The 13732-nt window shown below is 41.3% G+C and overlaps 1 long non-coding RNA gene across 1 annotated transcript; it reads left to right on the top strand.

The window, feature by feature from the left end:
* The first annotated feature begins 2125 nt into the window (after nucleotides 1-2125).
* LOC129381266 (uncharacterized) lies at nucleotides 2126-12705 on the top strand. The gene is made up of 2 exons (XR_008609475.1): nucleotides 2126-2185; nucleotides 9545-12705. It is a non-coding gene; the product is annotated as an uncharacterized lncRNA (long non-coding RNA).
* Nucleotides 12706-13732: the final 1027 nt, after the last annotated feature.

The following is a 13732-nucleotide window of genomic DNA, read 5'->3' as shown; positions in this document are numbered from 1 at the left end:
CCTGAGAATCTCGCAAAGTGCCTTGAGTATGTTTCTGTGTGACAGCGCCTGTGTTGTGTTCTTCCTTCAGTCCTCGTCTTTTGCGCTGTACTAACAGTCGACCTCGAGTGGCCATTCCCGTGGCAGTCTTGCATGTATTGAGTGCTTGCCCTGTATAGGCATGTGTGTTTCCAGTAAGCAAAAAATACTGAAGGAGCCCAACGTGATGTATTTCAGGACAAGTGTATGGTGTAAATTACTATGTGACAATAAAATAAACTGAAACAAGACTTCACAGTAGAAGTATGCAGGTGTGTGCATCAGCATAATGATGAAAACCTCATGCAAGTTTAGAAAAATATTCATTAAGTTAGTTTCTGTCATTCTTCTCTGTCACATTATTATTGCAAAAATGTGCTCTCTAGTATTGCACGATTAAAAACACAGTTCAAACACATCATTTGCTGGAACCTTGACATTCATAGCAACATAGAGAGGAATGGTTAAAAATTTGCTTTGCTTCTCTGACCTTCATTTTAGGTCTTTCTCATGTTTGCTAAGCTTCTTAAACTATCATAGACCCCTTCCAGGGTTTACAGGCAGCTTGAGCACATTGTGCCAGATTGTGGAGAAGCTGCAGAGGTCGCAGTGTGTATAATGGTGTGCGGTAAATGCAAGTTTATTGCAAGATGCATTATGCTCAGTACCAATTATATTAAGTTATAATTTTAGCAAAAATCTCTGTTTTCCAGATATATATCAATGTGTCTCCAAAGAACTGCACTTTTTAAAAGAGTTGCTCATTCTCTGTCTACTGTTCGGTGTTGTTAAATGCATGTATGTTGGACAGCATAGTGCTTGACCTTCAGCTGAAGGTAGTAGTGTAGGTAGTAGGTAGTAGTGTAGAAAGTGGTAGCAGTAGTAGCTTTATGCATGTGCATAAAGCTGCAGTAAGCCAAATGTGAAAATATAAGGGCTAATACGATACAGCCATGTAGCAAAATTTACACAAGCAAACTGTTTGATGCAATCCCTAGGAAACTAAGCAAAAATATAAGAATGTGCTTATATGATAAACAGTACCTATGTTTCAGGCGCATGGCCTTCTACCGCCATATTCCATAACAGTTCATTATTTAACACTTTAAAACTACTTGCCCTGTTTATGTCTAACTGCTCTAAATTCGAAAATTTTCATTGATTGCACTATGAAGGTTTTGGCCGTGGTTTAAGTTACTGCCAGAATTAAATTTATAGTTGTGGCCGTCCTATGTGTGATAACAAAAAGCCATTTTGGAACCAGGTGACTGTTATGCAGTATGCTGAGTGTGCGTATTAGAACAGCCACTTATATTTTCATTGTAACCATGTATAAAGTATGTATGTACACATCTCGAAGCCATAGACTGTGTACTGTTAATTGGAGGTGTTATTGTGTGGAGTAGGTTTTTTTGTAAGCATTGTCTAGAATTTGCACTACATTAAGGTGTAGTGAAGCCAAGCGAAAAATATTGACAAAATGGCTAAAGTACATTCTTAAGAGTATTAAGCGCACTTAGATGACTTTACAGCATGTAGTAAAACAAGAATGGGAACTGAAGTGCTTAATTTTTGTTCATTATTACCATATGGCACCAACATGCAATGAAGACAAAAGAGGAAGAGAAGTGAAGTGCACTAAAGGGCAACTCGCTCCTGATGGGAGCTGTATTCACATCTACATGATGCATGCAATCTTTGAGTTATAGCAGCAGCTAACCACCTGTTCACATTGTTGCACATTTGTATTGTTTATGTACTAAGTCTGGCCCTGGAAGTGTTAAGCAGTGCCACTTGTGGCATTGGTGCTGCATGCAAGACATCCTTCTAACCACAGGTGTTATGTATTATGTAAACCTAAGTTCTTTTAAATTCATGTAACCCACAAAAGTTCCATTTGAAAGGATGTGCCATATTTGCCACCATTGCCATGAGTAGCATTGGCTGACAGTCACAGGGCGAGACGTTAACCTTGCTCAGCTATTATGCAAAACTATTTTACATACAAATGTGGTAATTAGTATACATGCCGAAAGCCTCACAGAACAAAATTTTTTATTCGCATCTTACAACGATTGTTATTTTGCTTTAACTCAGGAGGCCTTTTTACCTGCGTTGCATCCTGTGGCTGGACCACTCCCACGATCTCGGCAGAATCGTTACACAGGTGTGTTCTTTTGTGATTCTCAGTACTGATATTTTCTAGTTTACGTTCAATGTAAATGCACAGATCAAATGAAAAACAGGTTAAAAGATGAGCTCACAGGCACTGTATCCAAATGTTTGTTAGGAAGGAAAATCTTTTTTACAAGTTGTCGTTATAGCAACACAAGAGAGTGTGCACATCACACCACCAGTACCTAGCAAGCAACAGCATTATACCGTAGAAGAAGCCAAAACATCAGGCGAAAACCTGTACTAAACTAGGGACTGTATTAAGACCTTTTCGAGGCTTAAACTATTTCTTGGGTTACTCTGTCTAATTGCTTGAACTGAACTGACGTGTCCTGCAAAACAATTTGCATTCGCATTTGATACAATCTGCAGCAAAATATGAACAAAGGGCTGCAATACTCTAAGGGCCTACTATTGAAGTTGCAATCAGTCTTCCCAGTGTACTGCAGCCTCAGGAACATGAAATGTGGTACACTGTACCACATGCACACACAACAAATTTTAATCCATGGGCATCTGTACACTGTGCTTGTGCAGGACTGTGCAACTGGCTGTTTATTCGTGACTGAAACAGCTACGTACATCAAGACTGTATTGGGAAGCCACCATCTTTTTCAGTCAGTGTAACAGTCCATAAACATATGGATTTCCATGAGCATTTTGTCTGCCACACTTTTCTTTGTCGTTTTTTTTGCACTCCAGCTTTGATGGCTGCAAGACACTTCAGGCTGGCTGAAGAGCCAGTGGTAGCCTAGTAGGTGGCCTCACAAAGTTATTTTGATTTTTAAGAGCCGACTTGCTTTGGACAATGCTGAATAACACATCAAAAGGCACGGGATTATTGACAAGGTTAGAATGACTTTGAAAGAAGTTTAAGGCTTCTTTTAAACTCTGATCTGTCTGCTGAGACTAAATCATGTCAGCTTTTAATGAAGCAATGTTCAGGTTAGAAAGCTGCAAGGCTGTGTGGGTACTCAAACACCATCATTGCTTCATATAGCTGAAGTTGCTGTGACATCAAGGCAGAAGGAAATGACATGGCAAAGGAAAGGCTGGTCGACAAAGGACTCATTGGCAATTATGTAGGTTCAAGGGCTATTGCACTGAGTAAGAAAATGTGTTCCTGATACAGCGTGAACAGTGTTAATGCTGAAGAACAAACTGGCACCATCTCCCCAGTCCTACACAAGCACGTGCATAGAAAGGGATGCCTGTTGGCCTTGAGGGCCACCACTGGAGGGATCACCTGCTATCGCTATGACATAGAATGTGACATCAGATGACTATAGTTCACACCTTTGCTGCAGCTCGCTGGCTGGGCAATTGAAGCCTTGATTGTAAGGATGAAAAGTTCCAATCACAAGGTGGCAATTTAGTTGCCAACTCTTACAGCATGGTTCACTACTCAGTGCTGCAGTGCTGGACGTATTTGACCAAGCCTGGTGCGAGTTCTCATGAGTACCCATGTTCAAGCTGCCGCTAGATACTTAGTTGATAAAGTCACTGAAAATGAAATTTGGTCATCGAAAGAGTCATGAAAACGATGCACACAAGGCTTGTAGCGTGCTTACTTGGTATGACCTCAGTCAAGACACCCTGTGTAGAGATGCTGGCAAAAGTGCAGCAGAAGTGTGGATCGAGGAGACAAAAATATAAGCTGTTCAAGTTCCACATATAACAAACGGATAATAAATCGTCGTTCAGCAAGAACTCCGGCAAAAGGGGCAAGCCGCACTCCCCACAACGAATGCTATAAAAACAGTACTGTTATTGCAGCAAAATTGCCTATAGCTCTTTTGATAGCTTGATAGCTGGTAGCTACTTCATGGTAGCACTTGATAGCTGGTATCACACAATGTTTTCTATGCCACGGAAATATTCCAGCACGTGGGGGCCACAATTCTCCTAGAGGCCAATACAGACACAGGTTGCCAGCAAGCATGGACTAAAGATTTTTCCGTTTGCATTGATGTAGTCTACCACATTTTGTTTTCTTGGGTGCACAGTCACACTGGGGTAACAATTTTCTGCCTGAATATTCATCGCAGGGAGCACTGCAGCCAGCTAAAGCGAGTTTTTTGTTCACACCTTGCCACAGATGCGGCAAGATGTAGACTTGACCCATTTTTCTAGGCACATTTGTTGGGTTCAAGAAAGAACACAGAGTAGCTTAAGAACTTTATTCCTTCTAGATTTAAGGCGTGGGGCCAGGTATTAACCATTGTTTTAAGAATTTTCCCAAACCGGGAAAGATTCTTTCTTGAAAGTCTTCTCATATCAGCTTGATACAGTCCCTGGCTTAGTATGGGTGCATGTGCTGTGGCTTTGTTTTAGTCTGTTTAAAAGGTCGTTTTCCTTTTGAGTGTTCCAGTCGCAAAGAAATCACAAATATATTTTGATTTCAGGAACCCTTGTGACATTACATAATTCCTTTACATGTTGCAACCAAGCTTATTTTTTAAACGCATGCCTTTCTTTCAGCATGAAAAAAACATCTTAGATGAAACAAGGCAAAAATGGCTGCTTATGCATTTGTACGATATTCCAACTGAGAGGGGTGAAAAGTAATAAAATGTTCTACTTTCATAATTTTTCTACCATGTGTACAACATTTCTTAATAGGCATGAAGCAAATTCACTTTTATCACTAGCCTATTACAGAAACAAAAAATGACAAACCGAGCTTTTAAGGGGGCCCTCAGAAGGGCCCAGTCCGTGCGTCTTCTTTTCTAGCGCCATGGCTGTGAGCGCAGCTGAGCACATCTGCAGCCTGCACACCCTGTTCTAGAGGTGATCTGCTGCGTGTGGAAAGACTAGACGTGCTGATATGGCGTGGTATTATGTGCACAGTCTTCCCCCGTGTTTAGTACACGGGGTTGCATAATCTGTAGTTTCAGAGATGCATTGAAGTTTGATACAGACAAAGCATTCACCTCCACTGCCAGCACTTTTCATGATGGTGTCGTTCCACTGTGTGTGGCAGTATCAAAGAGGACAGGGTGGATGCGAAAGCAAGGCTGGGTTTGCTTCATGCTACCTATGTGAAGGTATCGTTAACACACCGTGAAACCGTATCTTTGGTCGCTGACTCTCAAATTCAAAATTTTTTTCTCATTCAGATTTGTGTTTTCTGACTGCGGCCCTTTCCGTGGGAAAACAATCCATTTGCAAATGTACTTATTTGACTAAACGGTCGAATCTGAGTACAACAAACCAAATTGCTGATTTTAGTGCATTCGTTATGTTGGGGTTCCTTTGTATATGACTCCAGAAAAAGCCGACCATTGTCTGCTCACACTCTGCCGCGCCCACCCATGTAGGAATACACTTAATTTTGGTTGGCCACGATGCTTATCGGTGTAGTAGCTGTCGTGTGTCCACCCATACACATTTTGTTGGCTTCCCGAAAACCTCAAAGAACAGCGGTATTTTGCTTATGTGCATTCACTAATCAAATAAGTACATGTTTGCTAGAATCCCCATAATATTGAGTCAGCTGGTCTGCTTGAAAATGTTCAAAATATGGCAGTTAGATTTGTAATAGGAAGTCATACTAAAAGGCTTTGTATTACTGAGAGTAAGGGTAAGCTGCAATGGCAGGATTTAAAAGACTGGGAAATCTCTTCAGTTAAGATTATTTCAAGCATATACTGTTCCAAACATGTAGAGATAGAGAAATTCATATCAGGCTATCATCATACCTCACAAGAAAGAGATTACACTAAAAAGGTTTATTAATTTCCTTTACTTATAGGTGATGCCTCACATTGTTTTTTCCTTGGACCAAAGGGACTGCAAGGTTTTTCAGCCTGCAATTGTTTGCATAGTTTTCAAAGATAATTCCCTCCCTGCTTTGTGTGCGTGATTTGAATGTAAGTTACATTACACAGAATGTATACCCCCCCTGCAATGCCAGTACAGGCGAAGCAGGTACTAAATGAATAACCACGAAAGGATTTTGGAGCGAGCAAAAATGGCATGTGCAATAGATATGCGTAGATGTCCCGTTGGTGTTGCTGTCAAACAAGAAATTGGGATATCGAGGAACTGAGCAAAGTAACTACATGTGTGCTTGCCAAACTATAGCTGTCATTTACACCTTGATTGTGACTTAGCTACCAAAAGAAGTTTTTTTGTCTTGTTCTTTTTCTGTTAAAATGTACTTTTTTCTTTGTCTACTTTCGTTTGGGTTTTTGTAGCTATATCGTGCACATGTGACCAATAATGCCGTGTGGAAGTTAGTGGTTGTTGGTATTTCTCACTGCCTGTCGTTTGTTCAATGTGTGTACTAAAGTCAATAGAGCACCAACCAGTATAAACTAGTGTGTTGAATTTGTTTTCTTGTTTTAGTACAAATGATCTGACTGGTTATGTGCCCAAATAAACAATTAGATTATGAAAACAAAGTTCATCAGAACATGTCATGCATTTTACTTATAATTACCCTATTTCAACTGCAGAACCCACATATTAAGGCATGTAGATTTAAGTGGAACAAGTCTTTTTGCAATCCTTAGTTCTGAATAGGTGAGAGCAGTGCTAAGGGCACAAAGTGAGTCCACATAGATAAATGGCATGGTGCACTGTGCACTGACTAATAATTGATGTGTTTTTGCAACAGACAAGCAAATAAATATCCAGTAATGCCTTGTCAGAGGCACGAAAGCACATAAAGAGGCAGGGGGTGGTCAGATACAAATGTGCTGTGGTTTCAGGTTTGTTAACAAGCATACCACTTTTCTGTAACTTCAGAGAACAGGTGCTGCGCTGACACATTAATCTTTTTTTTTCTTGTTGTTATTTTGTGGGATTTGATTAGTTTCTGGGTTAATGGTTGCTGCTTTCGCTAACATGTTGCACTTATGAAATTTGGGCTGTCATCTGCACTGTTTACAGTGTATGTACTCTTATGGTCACATTATAGTGGTGCTTAATCGTGAAGGCTCTCATTCAAATATAAGCTTGTCTGGTCTACATATGCTTTCCTTCATGCCAAAGGAATAAGATATACTATGTTTATGTCAGAAGGAAAGAAATTGAGACTGGTGTCTATTATTGCACATAAATCTATGCTTAGTTGCGTTAACATTTTTGCATAATTTCAACAACTTATTTAGTGCATTTCTGTAACATTCACACTCTTTCTTATCCACTTAGGTGTAAGGAATAAAGGCAAAAGAGTAAAGCATTGCAGTGGATTTAACTTAATGCTCTTGATTCTTGTTACCTTCTTGATAGCTTTTCTATTTGGAAGAGCATATGTACAAAAGCATGTTTTGACCAAATAGGCTGCTGTTTGGGAGGCTTTGCAAGCACCACTATAACGTGACAAAAGCAGTGTGTGGCCATTTGGTTATATAAATTCTGGTGTAATGACACCACAAAAAGTAAACAAAGATATGTACGCACATGACACAAGCACCGGATCTCACTTCAAGCTTTAAAATAAGGAAACAGGCAATATTTAATAACAGGTGGAGACATGATGTGATGATATCTGTTAAAAGAAATTCTTTATGCAGTGCAACTAATGGATCACTGATACATTCGTCATACTTTTTAAATGTTGCAAGCCACAATTACCTTGCATGTTGTCAGGTCGTAATACCTGGCTACAACGCAAGTTTTGTGGAACACAGGACCGCAGTCACATTCTTTGCAGTATTTAACATTGTGTGATGGAGGATTGTTTCACACGGATGACTCATACTCCCTCAATTTCCCTGATTTCGCATTAATAGAGCATCCCATCTGTCCAATGTAGGCACGGCCTTATGATGGCAGCAGACTACACAACGCTTGCGGCCTAGCTCACTAGATGCATATTGTGCTTCAACCACAACCAACCTTTTCCTTTTTTTGGCTTCTGCCTTTTATTACAGCACAAAACTCTCCTAACAAGGGCCTGAGAAAACAATGATTTGCGCAACTAAATTAGGCATGAATATGGAATATAATGAATGAGATGAAGTAAAAAAGTGGTTGCAGTTGTTTCGTATGCATTTGTAATTTTCATGGGTAATTGTGTAGCTGGTCTCTACGGGCAAAAATTTTTTTTCTGTATGAAACATGTGATGAGAGATTTGCTCTGATGAGAAAAAAAGACAAGCCAGGAAAACAAATTAATTTGTTGCGTGCAGCACAATTTGCAGGCGGTGCACTGTGCAACGGAGGTTATGTACAGTCAGCCATTCCCATCCAGTCATGCTTGCATTGCATACACACATTGTATTAATTTGAGATTGCGGCTAATGAAGTTTGTGTGGAATAACTCTCATTCGCACATAGTGATGCACTGCAAAATAGATTGGTTCGTTCCTGTGTTCATCAAAACTTGTAGCCAAAAATTATGAGCAGATGTACATAAGATAATTAAGCTTTGGCAGATTAGCACGAAAAGGACAAATGCATCAGTCATTCTCAGCTACATTGCACAAAGAATTTGTTTTTGAATTAATGACATCACTTCCTGTCACTATGTGATGTATATGATGTCTGTTTTCTTATTAAAGCGAGAGTTGAGGTTAGGCACTTGTGTCCTGCATGTCTTTGTCTTCGTTTGCTTCTGTGGTGCCATTACACCAGAATAAGTCCATGACAGGAGCTGCCAGTCTATGCAGTTATACTACATTGGGCTCAGTACGCCTGGCGGCCTGAATGTGACGAGTGCGAAGTAGCAGTAAGAACTTCAGAAGGGTAGAATTTTGTGTCGGTGGTGCATATTACAGTATGGTGAAGCGCTATAGATGGAACAGTGTGAGGCGAGACAGATGGGAAAGTGCTACAGACAACTGTGAATGTTTACTGGAAAGTTTCGCTGCAGCGGGACAATGCATGCGTTATCCTGGTGCAGCAAAATTTGCCAATGTTCATAGTTGTCAGTAGTACTTGCCCATCTACATTACACTTCACCGTACACTAGTAGCAGTAACAACATAAACCAACTGACCCGAGCAATAATGAAAGCCCACAGAATTGCCAAATTGTAGGAGAAATGTTTCAGTGTAACACGTGTTTTGTTAACTGACAAGCAAATGGCATACATGTCTGCGAACCGATGATCAGATGCATTTTTCATGCACATACATTATTTTGTACAACTGCTTCCTGCTTTGGTTTTTTATGGCTTTTAGGAAGCATTCCAAAGTACTTAACTGTTTGTCTGTTCTAAAATTGAATCTGTTCTCAGCCAGCACTATGTGGCATTACTGCATAAGCCCTTACTTCGTCAGTGTCCTTCGCACTGTTCCCAACTAAATATGAATAACCAAATAACCATGTTTTTAAATTTTCAGATTATGAAGAAATACTCTTAATATGTATTTCATTAGAAAAATTTTCTCAATTTTAGGAAGAAGTCTGGCTGGCCCCAAGCCTGGTGCAAAATGAAGAAATGGCACTCCACATCAATTCATGTTTACTTGTCGTCATAACCAGTCTGTTAGCTTAATTTTTGGTTCTTCCTATTGAATTCTCAAGAAACGTACCAACTCTGTCATTCACTCTGCAAACAAATTTTTGCACTTGGGGATGCAGCCATGCACAAAGCCTTTGAGCTCATTAATATCTTTATTTTTTAAAGAAAGTGCAGCTGCTGCGTGGAGCAATAGGTTGAATAAGACAAGGGTAAATGAAAAGATGGCGAAATTAGTCATCAACAGTTGTCCAACAAAGGAAGTCTCAAGCTGGAGGCAACATCTTTGCAAGAGAACCAAATGGCTCCAGCCTGAGACATTCGTTGTTCAACCTGGCAAGTCTCCTTCTCTAAATATTTCCTCTAGCCTGAGACCTATATCTATTCCACCACCCTTGACCAACAATACACCTATACATTTGGCAACCCATGGAAAGGTAGCAAATTCACATTCAAGGAAAGGGAATGTAGTGTGCACCCTGGAAGGTAGCATGAACAGTATTTTATTTACTTAATGAAATGCAGATGTGCTATCCAATTACTTTATTTTGATCCCCGTTTTATAATTGGACAGCATGGTTCCTCAGAGAGAATAATAATTCGAAGCTCACACAATTTTGCTCCTTTATGTCCGTTAAATCTGTCCTGGTTGCTACACTATCAGCCCTGTCTGCAATTGCGTAGCAGTGTTTTGAGCATGCATCCAAATTCAAAAGAATAGTTAGGCTTCTACCTCAGAATGTTTGCTACTGTGTTGCAGCTCGAATTCTATGTCTAGGTGGTCACTGTGATGCCATGTGCTTTTTAAATAAGACCAATATGCTATTTGAAGGGCAATTAAATGCAATCTCAAATGACCTCAGCTCGGGGAATGACACAATTGGAGGTCAATGTGATAAGGAGGATTTGATTTCTGAAAACAAGGCACTTAAACGGGAGAAAGCATGACTAATTTCGTATAAAGATGCTGCTTTTGGATATGATCAGGGAAGGTACTTGTTCGTGACTGCATTTGCAACATGTTACATTGCTGGCTTTATATATTGCACTGGGTACAGTGAAATGTTGCTGCTTGCACAATATTCAACTAAACATGGTAGCCATGCTAATGTGTCCATGCAGAACACAACTCATCCACTATTATGGACTACAGTGGAATCTCAATAAACGAAAATCGCTTCGAAACTGCCGCTTAAATAGGACACTATCCTGATAATTGGTTGGCTCTCTGCAATGTCTCTCAGTAAATATAATGCCTGGTAAATGGAACCAATTTCCCTGGCACCTTGAGGCTCCATTTAAAGAGCACCCACTGTAAAAATATAGGGGGGATCGTGTTTGGAACTTTCGTAAATGTAGTCTTAAACAAAACCGCATTTCAGTGGGAGCGAAATGCAAAAGCACCTGTGTACTTAGACAGGTGCATGTTAAAGAACCCCAGGTTGTCCAAATTAATTCGGGTTACTCGCTATGGCATGTGTCATAATCAGAAGGTGGGTTCTGGTTCATAAAATACAATAATTTTTAATAGCTTGCTCAGAAATCCAGCACTAAATTATGTAGCTTGTTTGTGTGATGAGTCCCAATTTCTTAATTTAGTACTTTGACATTTATCATATTTGTGTGCTAGTCCATGCAAAATACCACTGATCGGCCTCATTATACCAGCCACTGTTAATTAGGAATGGCTTAGTCAAGCAACTTAAACTTACAGCACAAACACCTAAGACGAACCACAAAAGGAAGATACGACACACACTGGTGCTAACTTCTTTATTTCTTCGTCGTCGATGCAATATAAACCCTAGGCCACACTACCGCGCAGGCACTCAGATTACATTACAGAGATCTGCCAAATTATCACATACGCAAGCGTAGGAAGTCAAATTCAGATGGATGCAGGGACAAAGATATCTTACTAATGCAATTATCGCCCTGCCTTTCTTGTGGTAAGCCTCTAAGGCAAGCCGCACATGCTCATTCTTGCTTTTGCAAAGAATCGACGTCCCATCAAGTTGTGCCTCACAATTGTTGCAAGAGTTTATATGCGCACCAAGGTGCGCTCCTCTATCTACATTTTTGTTTACTTGTTGCGCATGTTCCCTGAGTCGCTCATTGATGCAATGCCCTATCTAGCCAAGCTATGTCTTAGCACATGAGAGTGAATTGTATAAACCACGCCGACCGCGCACAACACGTATGAAGCATCATGCCGAATTCGGCGTCCTCCTCTGCCCTCTCCGCAGGTGCGGGAGCATAGCTAGGAACACTATGCCTGCAAGCAATTTTCTTGAGTTGATAGATGACCTTATGTGTTTAAGGGACCGCGCAGGGAACATGCACAAAAAGTAAACAAAAATGTAGATAGAAGAGTGCACATTGTTGCGCATATAAACTCTTGCAAAAATTGTGAGGCATGACTTGATGGGACGTCGATTCTTGGCAAAAGCATGAATGAGCTTGCGCGGCTTGCCTTAGAGGCCTACGACATAAAAAGGCAAAATGATAATTGCATCAGTGACATAGCTTTGTCCCTGCACCCATCTGAATTTGAGTTCCTACGTTTGCATATGTGATAATTTGGGAGATCTCTGTAATGTAATGTGTGCGCCTGTGCAGTTGTGTGGCCTAGGGCATATATATGCATTGACGACGAAGAAATAAAGAAGTCAGTTAGTGCCAGCGTGTGTCGTATCTGCCTTTTGCGGTTCGTCTTAGGTGTTTGCGCTGTAAGTTTTAAGTTCAGAATTATGTGCCAACTAGGCCAAATGAAGTTTTACTCTTAGTCAAGCGAGCTCAATATACAGTCTGTGCAAAAGTGTGGAGCGTCAGTACAAAGTAACAGTTCAAACACATGGCTCTGTAGTTACAGTTCAGTATGAAACGAGATAAGATTTCTTAGCATTTCTTTCATTTACTAATTTCATTGTATTAGGACATGTAGAATACTAGCAACTGGCATGCTTACAATGTACAGTGCTCTTTTTTAAAATCCAGACAATTGTTTTACTGGGGCAGAAATGTGCTTTCTTTTGGGCCCGGAAGTGAACATATTATATTTCTTACATTTGGTGTAAAATAAATTTTCTTCACTGTCAGTGTGTGTCTCGTGCATTTTTCCTTTCAGCAAGTAGCAACTGCTCTCGAAGGCGTTTGCTGGCCTCGGAGGCACTGCCGATAAGCTAAGACGACTGTATAAAAGCTTTGCAAAGAGGGGCTCTGTGATCAGCGAAAGGGAAAAAAAATGAAGACGTGCGGTGACGGGTTCATTCGCCATTGGACCACGTGTGCGCGTGACTTGGTCGATTCAGCGGTGGCCCTGTGCCGTCGATTGGACCACGTGTGGCGAGCCCGCGGCGAAATGCTTCGTGGCGGTACGCCGCGCCTATGCAGCAGCAGACTGAACACCGCAGGCCAAGGTGTCGGACGCCGGCGTTCGCTCCGAGCAGGTGCGACGCCTGCTCGGGTGGCAGCTCACGGACGGCCGAGTTCCCTTGAGCCTTGATCGCCGGCGTTCGACATTTCGGCCTGCGGTGTTCCGTCTGGTACTGCGTAAGCGCGTGACCCGCGCCACCATGCATTTCGCTACGAGCTTGCCGCACCTAAACTAAAATGCCTTTAATTCCTTCACAATACTCCCATTGTACCTCCCAGTCAAATAGGGGGGGGGGGGGGTGAAGTGGGCGTATACGGTACCCCCGTTGTGTGCCCAATTAATGCCCACGTCAATGGGAGTTTTATCGTACGCCCTTTCAATGGGAGCAAAAAGATGTACAAAAGGGAATGCGCTAGAGGACAAGCAAAAAACGCCCATCTGGGTGTTTTTTTGTTTACAGTGTGGTATATGCAGCCGTGGCATCTGGGAATCAAACCCGTCACCTCACCAGTGGAATGCCATAGTCACTGATTCACAGTGGCAAGTCTGTACAGCCGTCAAAAATTATTTGCGCACTAATACATTGCTTTCCACTCCAACAGCTAAACAGTGACAAGTGGCCCAGTTGCACTTGTCTGCTTTATTGCCATATTTGCAGAGGGAACAGCTGGGCTTACGAACCTAGTCTCGGCAAGGGGCCGCTATGCGAGATCACTGTGTCAGCAGTCTGAGGCCAGTGTCTAGCGACG

This window comes from Dermacentor andersoni, chromosome 1 (genome assembly GCF_023375885.2).
Source record: "Dermacentor andersoni chromosome 1, qqDerAnde1_hic_scaffold, whole genome shotgun sequence".
In the NCBI taxonomy this organism is placed as follows: domain Eukaryota; kingdom Metazoa; phylum Arthropoda; class Arachnida; order Ixodida; family Ixodidae; genus Dermacentor; species Dermacentor andersoni.
The sequence above is the reverse complement of the archived record's forward strand: the minus strand, read 5'-3'. Positions and strand labels throughout refer to the sequence as shown.